The 13,200-nt window shown below is 44.4% G+C and overlaps 1 pseudogene; it reads right to left on the bottom strand.

The window, feature by feature from the left end:
- The window catches only part of LOC142564881 (ribosome biogenesis protein NSA2 homolog), a 35,823-nt pseudogene extending 22,914 nt beyond the window's left edge, over window positions 1-12,909 (bottom strand).
- Window positions 12,910-13,200: the final 291 nt, after the last annotated feature.

The following is a 13,200-nucleotide window of genomic DNA, read 5'->3' on the forward strand; positions in this document are numbered from 1 at the left end:
ACAACGATACGGAGCACTCCTTGCTTCATTTGCCTTTTGAAACAATCCCACCGCAGCGCTGCATAGGTGCCATGGTGGCATTGTTTCAGCCACTGCAAGTTGAAAAATTCCAATGGCGAGCTGAACAAAGCAGAAGCTTCCAGCATGTGCGCACAGCTGAAACACCGACTCTTCACTGGAACATACATGCTCACCCGGCAAGCATGCAGCCTGTGATGTCAAGGCTCGCGATCATGCCAGTGTTGCTTGACTGTTATGCCACTCGAGTGCAATATAAAAAAATTCAATAACAAATTAAGCGCTGGCTCAAATGCACTAAAATTTCGCCAAGGTGTTCTTGAACACACAAGGATTGCCTCACACAATGCGGATTATGATAGAAAATTGGGCGTCATATCCGTTTAGGACAAGAAAAAAAAAAAAAGAGAGGGTGCAGTAGTTACTTGCAATACTCCTAATTAGGCCAGGAACAGTGAAGTTTCATCACACAATGCACTTAACAATGCCCCCGCATTCACAAAATATAAACTTAGAGTAAAAAAGGGAACACTGGCAAGCCTATGTGAAAGCGGTTGTATGCTGTATGACACTTTTGAACACTTGATCAGATTTTGTTTTCCCGCAAGAACTACACTTTATCCACACGCATCTAACTTTGTGCAGAGATCTGCAGTAGGATTCCCCCCATTTTCGCAAGAAATGATCTTGTCGTTCTGCCAGGGGAACCAGCTAAATTCTGTGCCGCTTGTAAGACACACCCGTAAAAAACCAGAACACCTGCATATCCAATTCATTGCAAATGCCACAAATTAACCCACACACTTCAAATTTTTCCTTCACATCATCCATTACCTGATCATTACATTCAGCAAAGATAAACAAGGTGCCTTGTATAATTCACTGAGGATGTCGGAGTAACCACCTATGAACCCTTTATGCCACATGATAATAGGGGAAAACCAAGGATTCGGTAAATGTCTGCAATGCTTCTAATTAGTGAAGACCAGTTATTTAGCAATTATTTTGAAGTACACATACCACACTTCAAGCTTTCATTAAATGTCACATATACAGCAGCCATTTCTTGAAAATAATAAATGTTTGAGTTTATGACCCTCTCAAGAATATAGAGCACATCTTCAAGGGTTTCTTCTAACTTCTTTAAACAGGCCAAAGGCTACGGCTTAGAAATTTTCACTGAACCCGTAATTGAGACATACACCATTCAAAATTTGTCTGCGTATTGTCCCTAACATACCCAACATTCCCTAATTATGTGACTATGGTCGATGGCATACTCTTACCAGAAAATCGCAAGAAATGTAATGTTTTTGAGCACCCCAAGTCTCGTTAACAGCCTCACTGTGAAAGTACAGTGTGAACTTCTTTACATGCAGAACTCACCTTCCTTGTCCTGGATTTTTGCCTTTACACTTTCGATAATAGCACTTGGCTCCACCTAGGAATGAGGTGGGGAAAAAACCATAAGTGTCACAAGACTACACAGTCTTGTACAGTTTATCGAAGACTGCCGACAAGCGATCAGAAGTTGCATATAGTGATTCAGTGTTTTGCGCTTATCACCAGGTAAGTGTGTATGAGTGGTACATGATTCATCACAGAGAAGACGATTAAAACTTTTGCAGGAAGCAACGGCAGGTACACGCACCTCTAGGGTGATGGTCTTGCCAGTGAGAGTTTTCACAAAGATCTGCATGGCAACCTGCGACAAGGAAAAAAAAAAGGATAATGCTAGGTCAGCGGAAAGTCAAAATAAAAGATCCAATAGCAACATTCAATGTTGATGATGAATATAGTGTTTTGTGGCGCAAGGGCCGAGTATGACCAAAAAGCGCCAGGTCAGTGGTAATGAGTTCGAAGTGAAGCAATGAATAACCGTATTTATTCGAATCTAGGCTCATAGTATTTTTTCAAATAATCATACACCAAACTCCAGGGTCGGCTTAGATTCAAATATTTTTTAGAATGTGCCAGTTTGTAATTGAAAATGATAAATATGGTGCATAGCTAGCACTATCTAGAAAAGCCAGTATCGCAGCCGATACTATCTGTGGCAGTAGCCATGAGCGACGTCGCTATTTGACTTGTGTCGTATCGGCGTGCAGCAGGGCCCATAGCGTGGCGTTAATGTAAGGACACCAAATGCGCCAAGCCACTTAGTGCAGCTTTCAAATGAAAAGTTGTGCTAGCCACAGAGGCATCGTCAAACTTTCAAGCCGGGTGGGACTTCGGCATTGATATGAAGAACGTCTGTCGTTGGGAGGGGCAACGGGGATGCTTTTTGCGTGTGCCGCAGCGAGGAGATGACAGCGATAAGAAAAATAAGCGCACGATAACAGAGAGGAGCTGTTCACCGAGATCGAGCTGCATTTCGATGCGTGCGAGCTGTGCCGCATTGTCTGCGAACGCCTGGGCACGCAGATGCGAGCTTATGCGTGTGGTCTGAGCTACAGCGACGAGGCTATCAGCGATGATAACATAGAGTGAGCTCGGCATGTTCACATTAAGTAGATGCTGCTTTCATTTCGTGAACGCTGTCCTCACTTTTTTGTTCGGCCTAGATTCAAGGTAACTTTTTAAAATGTTTTCTGGCTTCGGTCACTTGGGGAGTCACCTCAGAATTGAGCTCGGCCTAGATCAGAGTAAATACAGTACGAGCAACAGATGTGACGGGCCTGTAAAGGGTCCTAAAAGACTGTCGCTGTAAAGTGCATAAAAGCTGCATGTAATAAAATTACGGCAATGACTATGAAGCATGCCAAGGACAGGAAAAATAGATTGTGAAAGAATTACAATACAGTCGAACCCACTCACAACAATAGTCAAATACAATGAAAATTCCATTGTTACAACGGATAATTGTTAAAACTTGGTTGCATGAAAAAAATCAAAATAGGGAGACTGCAGAGCTGATCTCCGCAAACTATAATGGCAGGGAGGCCAGTGCCCTTCCCCACCACCTTCCTCCATCGGGCTGCTGATTGTGCTCACTCGTTTAAATGCTTCCTGGGCGCTCCATCTCAAGTAACAAGCCGCGGCTGTTGGCGTTAAAGAATGGCACTGCTATAACTGCAAAGAAGGGTAACGGGTGGCAAGCGACATGCGAGCACTGCCGAGGCAGCGCTTTGGTGGTCCCAAAAGGGGCCTTTTAAAAAATGCGAGCAGGTTGCCACAGCAGCCTGTAAGCTTGAGAAATCCAAAAGAAACGCTGAGGCGAGATCGCCACAAGCGTCTCGCCATGTAACGTAGCACTGCATTGCACGAGAAAACCCTCTGCCCATCCGCCTTGCCGACATCCTTCTCCAAGGTATACAGGTGCTCCACTTAGTGCAGCGGAAGGTCCCTCGCGAAAACGAAGCCCCGTGGGGACTGAATCATCTGCCAGGCCTCCTGTGAGGATGATGTTGAGGCAGCCTGCCCTACCACGTCATCGTTACCGTCGCTATCTAATGCAAGCACATTCGCGACGATCACCTCATCAGTTAGAAGCACTTAGCACTTCGTTTCCAAATCTATAGCCTTGCGCTCTCTTTTCAGCGGCAACATTGTGCATTGCAGATTAACAGCAGGCGGGTCAGCCATCTTCTGCCTTGGCAGCAAGCCAGAAGAGGCTGAGAAACCACGTGGAAAGGGAAGATTTCTACGCATAAGATGAACACGGGGCTGTTTGCAGAACTGCACTGAATGAGGAGCCAGTGAGCAAGATGCGAGCAGCACAGTTGGTGCAGTCTATTCGTGTTTCGGAGGGTGGCATGGCATAGAAATATGGCCGCAGCCCATTCATGTTCGGAGAGGTGGAAGGGCGACGGGAGAGAGGCGCAGGAAGAAGGCTGGAAAATAAGCGCACGGCGGCCGTTCGAGTAGCGGGCCACTGTGCAGCGGCTCTAATTTCTCGTTTTCTTTTCAAGGATTTCGCATTTCACTACCTTTCGGCTTGGACACCGAGCAGCCAGACTTCATCCTTATAACCGATAATGTGACATCGGAGAATTGTAGTAAACGAGTAATTTCACCATGCAAAACATACAAAAGTTGACAGTGCAGCAGCTTCTCGTTGTTATAACCGATATGTTGTTAAAACCGGAATTGTTACAAATGGGTTCGACTGTATACAAAAATTTGTAAGATGCAAAAACTTTTCAAAAAGCATTACTGCCTTAGTGTAGCCCTTGAAGCACAGGAACCTGAAGGTGTGTGCTATACAGACTATTATTACAGTGGCATCCTCTGGAGAGAGGATGCGCTACGAAACTATTGATCTATTAACATGAAAGACCACATCATTCAAGAAACCTAGGACAGCTTTGGTGTTAAAAAGCAGTTCTTCACCAAGAAACATAGTCGGATGGAGAGGCACACAATAGCGGTATGCTGGAGGAAAATGTTTCTTTTGGCTTCCTGACACTCCACGAGACATGGAGAACGGTGAGCCTCTCACCACATTTACCACAGATTGGAGGTTCATTACCAGTCAATAGAAAATTGAGGGTATCATATGTGTGTCCTATTCTACGACAACTGAATAGGACATCAGTTCATTGTGTTTTCGTAGCGGACGGCCACAAACCTAACTGGCTTAATCAAGTGGCGCTTATTTGTTTAAGTGTCCCACAAGCACTGCCAGTGGCTTCGCAGTTATGTTCGCAAAGAAGGCTTGAGATCTGTGGCAGGAATAGTAGTGGTAGGATTAATAGCTTGCGATGTAACTGATGTGGCCATCTGGTCTGCTAGCACATTACCCTCGATGCATCTATGGCCAGGAACCCAGGATATTGTCACGTGTCTATGAGATGAACAAATATTGGACAAGTACGAGCAAAGCTCAATAAAAACAGGATTTTTGTGTTTTCCTAAGGACATTAGCGCTTTTACAACACTTAAAGGGACACTAAAGGCAAATATTAAGTCCAGCTAAAGTGACAGATTAGTGTTCGAGAACCTCTGAGGTGTCAATATTATCGCAAAGAGAGCCTTAATACTCGAGGAACTGAGGTAAATGCAGGTCATGATTGGAGACTTCTCTGCGACTTTCAAGCACTTTCCCGATGATGAAAGCACTTCTCAGTTAAATTTCGTCACTGGTACTCGTCCACTCGTTGCAAAAAACATCCTTGTCTTGTATAACAAGACGAAATAAAATGCTGCCTGTCCAACTCTACTTCACTTTTAGAAAAAATAACTCATTGAAATTACCCTTGACAATGACGCAAGCAGTCAGAAGGTTTCATTTTCGCTGGACTCTACACCACCCACGCTTTCGCGTTTCAGTAGTTTCGTTGTTGCTTAGTGGTGCGCTAGTTTTGGTGGCTCGTGAAACTCGCACAAACTGCAAGCAGCAGAGAAGTCAACTTCCATGTGAAGTCGTGGGATGCCTGAACCGTCTGCGCCACTTGGCCAAAAAGCAGCTGGAGCGGCGAATCCGTCGCTCTGACTTTATGTGTGTTGGCTCAGTACCGCCGTTTGTCGGGCGCCGTTTTACTCGCCGACGGCAGCAAAGGGCGATGATGGCGTACGCAACGTCACCACTCCCCGAGTTGGGTGGCGGGAGATTCGAAATTCGAAAAAGGTATTCCGACCCTTCAGATGCAATTTTCTCGTAAACCAAGTCTTTTCATGGCATGAAACGAACGTTGTGAGGTTTCTGTAATGGTATTTAAACAGTCCACATTGACTTAGTATTAGCCTTCAGTGTCCTTTTAAGGAGTCTGTGAATATTACTGCTTTCTCTAGTTTTCATTGCTTTATGTGTTTAACCACAGACAGCATTGCATAGGCTTCAGCAGCAAAGATACCTGTATGAGGGTTCAATACATCCGATTCAGAGAAAAAGGTACCAACAGCCGCATAAGATACACCAGCATGCAACTTTGATGCATTGGTGTAGAATTCAGGGCAATAGTGCCTCAATTGACGGTGATGGAAATGCATTTGAATTTAGAGCTCTGGTGAGTATTTTGTAACTCTTACACAATATACATCACATTCTACAAGCTGCCATTCCAAAGGAAATGGCTGTTTAGCTGGAGGCGTTAAGCGACGCTCGAAGAGTGGGACATCCATTTCCATGCTAAGCTCCCTCACACACAGTGAAAAAGGCTGTCTCACCGAGGCTCGAACATAGAAAAGTGTACTGCACGTCAGATCATTAACAGTATTAGAACACGGATGTTCAAGATTAAAGTGTGTACCTTGAGAAAATATGTGATGCTGATGTATCATCTCTGCAGATGGAGTGACCACTCATTCGATTCTACCTACAAGCTTTCAATAGGGCTTGTTTCGAAAGCGCCGGTGGCCAGGGCGATACCCAGATGGGTGGATGTGATCCAGCATCTTTAGTGCGCTCAGGGAGAGGGGGGGGGGGGCAGAGTTGTATACTACGGTGCAATAGCCTAATCGTGATCGAATGAGGCTCTTATAAAGATTCATTAAACACTTCCTGTTGATGCCATAGGATGTCCACGAGATAATACTTTCAGTAAGTTAATTGTTTTTAGACATTTCACTTTGAGATGTAGTCAAGTATAATACCTAGAAATTTGTGCTCTTTGCTGACAGGTATTTGTTGGCCACGCAGTTTTACACAAGGATCTGGAACCAAGCCCCTCTAGTAAAATGAACACAATAACTTTTGTGGGGGTTGACTTTAAATCCATTTTTGTCAGCCCACTTAGACATGTTACTCAAGCAGGGCTATACCTGTGTCTTATACCTGTGTCACACGGGCACATTTGGAAGGCCTTCCAGTCGATAACCTTCGAAACGCCACAACTCTATTGACTTAAAGGAGTTGTTGCGCTGCTACACGGCACTTTTGAAAGGTCGTTATGTGGTTCAGGCGTTTCTCGCAAAATTGTGTGGCGCTGCGGATCTTTATTTTCGTTTTCATGTCACGAAAAGGTAAACAACATTAAAACATCCTCAAAGCCCTATAATTTCTTTTATGTTTATTTATATAATAAAAGAATTTGTTTATACATCGCCATATCAGGAACACCTTAGACTTCTGTCAACCAAAGGACCAGGCAGGATTCCGTAAAGGCTACTCAACAATAGACCATATTCACACTGTCAATCAAGTGATAGAGAAATGTTCCGAATATAACCAACCCTTATATATAGCTTTCATTGATTACGAGAAAGCGTTTGATTCAGTCGAAACCTCAGCAGTCATGGAGGCATTACGGAATCAGGGTGTAGATGAGCCATATGTAAAAATACTGGAAGATATCTATAGCGGCTCCACAGCCACCGTAGTCCTCCACAAAGAAAGTAACAAAATCCCTATAAAGAAAGGCGTCAGACAGGGAGATACGATATCTCCAATGCTATTCACAGCATGTTTGCAGGAGGTATTCAGAGGCCTGGAGTGGGAAGAATTGGGGATAAAAGTTGATGGAGAATACCTTAGCAACTTGCGATTCGCTGATGATATTGCCTTGCTTAGTAACTCAGGAGACCAATTGAAATGCATGCTCACTGACCTGGAGAGGCAAAGCAGAAGGGTGGGTCTGAAAATTAATTTGCAGAAAACTAAAGTATTGTTTAACAGTCTCGGAAGAGAACAGCAGTTTACGATAGGTAGCGAAGCACTGGAAGTGGTAAGGGAATACATCTACTTAGGGCAGGTAGTGACCACGGATCCGGATCATGAGACTGAAATAACCAGAAGAATAAGAATGGGCTGGGGTGCGTTTGGCAGGCATTCTCAAATCATGAACAGCAGGTTGCCACTATCCCTCAAAAGGAAAGTGTATAACAGCTGTGTGTTACCAGCACTCACATATGGGGCAGAAACCTGGAGGCTTACGAAAAGGGTTCTGCTGAAATTGAGGACGACGCAACGAGCTATGGAAAGAAGAATGATGGGTGTAACGTTAAGGGATAAGAAAAGAGCAGATTGGGTGAGGCAACAAACGCGGGTAAACGACATCTTAGTTGAAATCAAGAAAAAGAAATGGGCATGGGCAGGACATGTAATGAGGAGGGAAGATAACCGATGGTCATTAAGGGTTACGGAGTGGATTCCAAGGGAAGGGAAGCGTAGCAGGGGGCGGCAGAAAGTTAGGTGGGCGGATGAAATTAAGATGTTTGCAGGGACAACATGGCCACAATTAGTACATGACCGGGGTAGTTGGAGAAGTATGGGAGAGGCCTTTGCCCTGCAGTGGGCGTAACTAGGCTGATGATGATGATACATATATGTTTAGTATTTAAGTTGTTGAGTAGCGAAACTGCGGCAACGTTTGCGCCGCTCGATGTGGCTGCCGTTTTGGTGTGTGTTCGCACATGTCACTTTATTGAATAATTAATAACACTCATATATAGTATTTTTAGAGTATTTTGGTTTAATTTATATTTTTCTAACCGTGAGTACGAGCATGCTGTGAACAAGAGGGCATGTACGCGCTGTTTCCCATCCGTTGCTCAAAGGCCATCAAGATTTCGATAGAGTTGTAAGGTGCGCCGTTGACTCGATAGACTATTGACTCGGCGGCCTTCGAAACGGCCCGTGTGGCAGCTCAAACTTGACCTTTGAGTCAACTGACTATCGGTTGGAAGGCCTTCCAAACGCCCGTGTGACACAGGTATGACACACTGCGAGGTTACAGTATTAGAAGCCTATTTGAATGTTGGCCAAGTAGACGAAATAAAGAATGGTCGGTGTTAATGAAGCACGCAGTGTGGTCATCTTAACAATAAAGAGTGTGCAGCTGAGCCTGCCTCGCTGGGGTACACCAGTTTCCTGTATAAATGGACGTGACAATACATTGCCGATTTTGACGAGGAAATTACCGTAGGACAAGCAGCTTCATATTAGGTTTAGCATATTGACACGGATGCCCGTTCCCCGAAAAGTTTCTCAAAATTCCGTAGCGCCACATTGTGTCATATGCCTTTCTCTATATCGAGGAATATGGGTAAGAAAGATTATTTGCGTACAAATGCGTCACGAATATTTCCTTTAATGCGCACCAAGATAATCTGTTGTAGAGTGCCCTGCTCTGAACCTACACCAATAGGGATCAAGCATTTTGTTCAGTTCAAGGAAATGCACGAGTCCCCGATTCATCGTTTTCTCAAAAAGCTTACAACGGCAACTTGCGAGAGCTGTTGGGCGGTAACTTGCCTCCGCCGAAGGATCTTTACCTTGCTCCAAAACGGGGACCACTATCGCTTCTTTCCATGCGGATGGAAGATATCCAGCAGCTCAAATAGTGTTGAAAAGGGTGAGTAGCATCCATTGTGTATCAGTGTGTACTTTTTTTAATCCTGTCACACATTATTCTATCAGGTCCCGGCGCAGAGCTCTTGCACGTGATCAAGGCAGTTTTCAGCTTGGCAATACTGAAAGGACGGTTATATGGTGCATTCTGTGGTGATTTACGCACAAATGCCTTATATTCTTCTATTTGTCTGTACTTAATGAAGGATTGTGAGTAGTAGATTAACTTTGACACATGCTCAAATTGCTCCCTTAGGGAGTCTGCCTGCTCTTCTAAGAATTCCCTTGGTCATTCAACAGATGGAATTGATGGATTTGCTGACCTTCTAGCCTGAGGCCATTCCATACTTTTGCCACCTGTGTGCATGAACTTATACCCGAGAGGAGCCTCACCCAGCTTTGTTTCTTTGCCTGATGTGGGCCTGCCTTCCCTGAAATTTTATGCATTTAAATTGAATGAGATCTTTCTGCATTTGGCAATCTACACAATAAGCCCCATGCCTTATTCTGCCTCTTTCACCCTTCTTTACAATCTACGTCCCACCAGGGAACACGTCTTTTAAGTAAACCACCATTCCCTTTTGGGATAAACTTTTCAGCCGCACCAATAACTAAAAGCGGTAAATTATGCAACAGCATCATCTTTACTAAAATAGTTTATAAAATTGCATGTTAAGTAAGTTAATTATTTAAAATGCTGCCTGGAAGCCAATGTTAATTTCCATCTCAGAATACCTGGAGGGTTGTCATGCCGTGTTAACGCTTTGAGGGTCAATGACAAATATACGGCGCCACAAAGAAGTCCAAAAATGGTCAATGTCGTACATTTACAGCGCAGTCTGTACGTTTAAAAAGCGCACCAATTTCCAAACTTTTTTCTTTTCTGTCATGTGCTGCCACTATGTGGGAACACAAGGAATTTTTTTCGAGCGCCAAGGCAGAAGAGAAGCACAGCCAACTGCTAGATCTATCAATGAGTATGAGTCGTGCTGCACGCTATAACAGGTCGGCTCCTTCTTATTCGTAAAACACGACTGCAACACTGCATTGTTTGCATGCAATAATTTACTGCTTATGTCATAATTAGTGAACTAATATTGAACTTGGCCTGCACATTACCCCCCCCCCCCAATACCTGTCTAACTAAAAAATAAAAACATGGTGCATTGTTTAGTTCCCGAAAGACACCACGGAAACCTACTACGGATGTCGTATAATGCATTAAGACAAGGGAAAAAAATAAGAGCGTTCAGTAATTACTTGCAATGCTTGTAACTGGGCTAGGAATGCTGAAGTTTCATCACACAATGCACTTAACAACGCCCCATTTTCGTAAAATATAAACTTGGAGTAAAAGGGGGGACATTGGCAAGCCTAGATGAAAATGTCTGTATGACACTTTCGAACACTTGATCAGATTTTTTTCCTCACCAAAAGCTGCACTTGATCAACATGCATCTAACTTTGCACACAGATTTGCAGTAGAGTTCTCCCACATTTTTTCAAGATATGATCTTGGTGGCATTTGTCATTCTGCAAGGGGAACCAGCTAAGTTCTGTGCCGCTTACGAGATGGATTCGTAACAAAACATAGCACTTGTATATGTACTTAATTGCTAAATTCCACAAATTTGCCTACACATCACCCCTTAGCTGATCATTATATTAAGCAAACAAACAAGTTGCCTTGTTTAATTCACTGAGAACATCAGAGAAACCACCTATGAACCTTACGCCACATGAAAATAGGGGAAAACGAAGGATTCGGTAAATGTCTTCAATGCTTTTAATTAGTGAAGACCAGAATTTAGCAATTATTTTGAAACACACATAACACAACTCAGACTTTCAGGAAATGTCACATATAGAGTAGCCATTTCTTGAAAATACGAAGTGTTTTGAGTTTATGACTCACCCAAGAATATAAAGCACATTCGTAAGGGCTTCTCATAACTCCTTTAAACAGGTCAAAGGCTACAGCTTAGCAATTTTCACAGAAGCCGTAATTGAAACATACACAGTTCAAAATTTGCCTGCGTATTGTCCCTAACATGCCCCACATTCTCTAAATATGTTACCATGGTCAATGGCATACCCCAACCAGAAAACAGTGAGAAATGTCGTAAAGTTTGTGAGCACCTCTAGTTTCATTAACAGCCTCACTGTGAAAGTACAGTGTGAACTTCCTTACATGCAGAACTCACCTTCCTTGTCATGGATTTTCGCCTTTACATTTTCGATAACAGCACTTGGCTCGACCTACGAATGAGGTGGGGAAAAAAAGCACCGGGGTCACAAGACTGCGCAGTCTTTTACAGGTTATGAAACACTGCTGAGAAGTGATCAGAAGTTGCATATAGTGATTCGGTGTTTTGCGCTTATCACCAGGTAAGTGCGTATGAGTGGTACATGATTCATCACAGAGAAGACGATTAAAGCTTTTGCAGGAAGCAACGGCAGGTACACGCACCTCTAGTGTGACGGTCTTGCCAGTGAGAGTTTCCACAAAGATCTGCATGGCAACCTGCGACAAGGAAAAAAGAATAATGCTAAGACAGTGCAAAGTCAACACAAAAGATCCAACAGCAACCTTCAATGTTATCAGGTCACTGCATATTACGAAGCTGCTGTCACATGGTGGGGCACCAGTGAAAATTTGCAATGCTGCAATGCTTTAGAGGACAAGCATTCTCTGCTGGCAGGGCGCTCAAGCACCCTTTCTACACAGCCTTGAATGAGCTCTGGTCATGTACACAGTGGCCTTGAAACGTTGAAGCTGGGTGTGTTACCACAAACAATGGAAGTCCTACAAAAGGAACAATTGGACGGCTTCAAGCAATGAAAGGGAAACAATTACCAAAAAGAAAACCTTCATTTTCTTCACACAAGAAGCGCAGCATTGATGTGCTTCTAAAACCATCATTCTTGCTGTTGTTGCTCACCTGCGCATACTTTCACCAGACCGCTTTGCCACCCTACATAACGAGACTCAGTTCACGGAGAGTAACTTTGAACACAGTTCCCTTTGTGATCACCCCCAGCTGCGAGTAGAGCGGTGAGCGTGGATTTTTTGCGAAGATGATTGGCAGGCATAACGTGGCTTTCAGTGCCAGGTGCATCACATGAGCCTTCTTGAAACACAGTGCCATTGGTCTGGTGAACCACTCAAACTTCAGAGGCTTACGCATGAGTCCCTTCTCAGATGAACGTCTGGTCACCATGCACTTCCGTGCCTTCTTTTTTTCTTTTGCCTGTCTTGATCACCCAGAACACCGCAGTCTGCTAGGCCATGGAATTTCGGAATGGGCATGTCGCACCTGCCGGCCTTCTCTTTCCTTTTCTGGTTGATCATCTTCGACAGGACCTAGCCCTCGACTGGTTCTCGCGGTCCAGCAGGTTGACCGGAGCTGCACCCTGCGCCACTGCCTCAGGTCCTGGCTGCTTGGTCAGCTTCTCCTCATGCATGTTCAGCATCTTCTTTATGTGGACTTTCTCCAAGTAGTGCTTCTTGGTGAGCATCTTGGTCTTGAGGCCCTGAGTGGTCTTGGCCTTAACAGCATCACAGTGTGGCTTCCACCCAAGCCACTTGCGAAGCCGTCATGGTGGTCGAGCCTCTAGCCATACCGCTTCCGGTGAAGCTTGATGTGCTCGTTCTGCTGCATGTCGTTGGCGCCGTCTGCTCAACGCAGCAGCGACACGCATGCTAACAATTCCTCTTTTGTTGCCAATTTTTGTGGTGTGGCTGGCCGCGGTGTACTCTGAGATTCCAAAATCATGAGTCACCTGTAAAGGGACAACAGGTGTTCCCTCGGACTCCTTTGTAGTACATTGCTAAGCTAAATGATGATCGTCGTGGCATTTCCCTTTGCATCGGGTGGACACGTCATGGTGCTCTGACCCCCCGCCCCCCAATAGAAGATAAAGAAACTCTACATCAGTTCTTCGAACAATAT

Source organism: Dermacentor variabilis, chromosome 11 (genome assembly GCF_050947875.1).
Source record: "Dermacentor variabilis isolate Ectoservices chromosome 11, ASM5094787v1, whole genome shotgun sequence".
NCBI classification, from domain to species: domain Eukaryota; kingdom Metazoa; phylum Arthropoda; class Arachnida; order Ixodida; family Ixodidae; genus Dermacentor; species Dermacentor variabilis.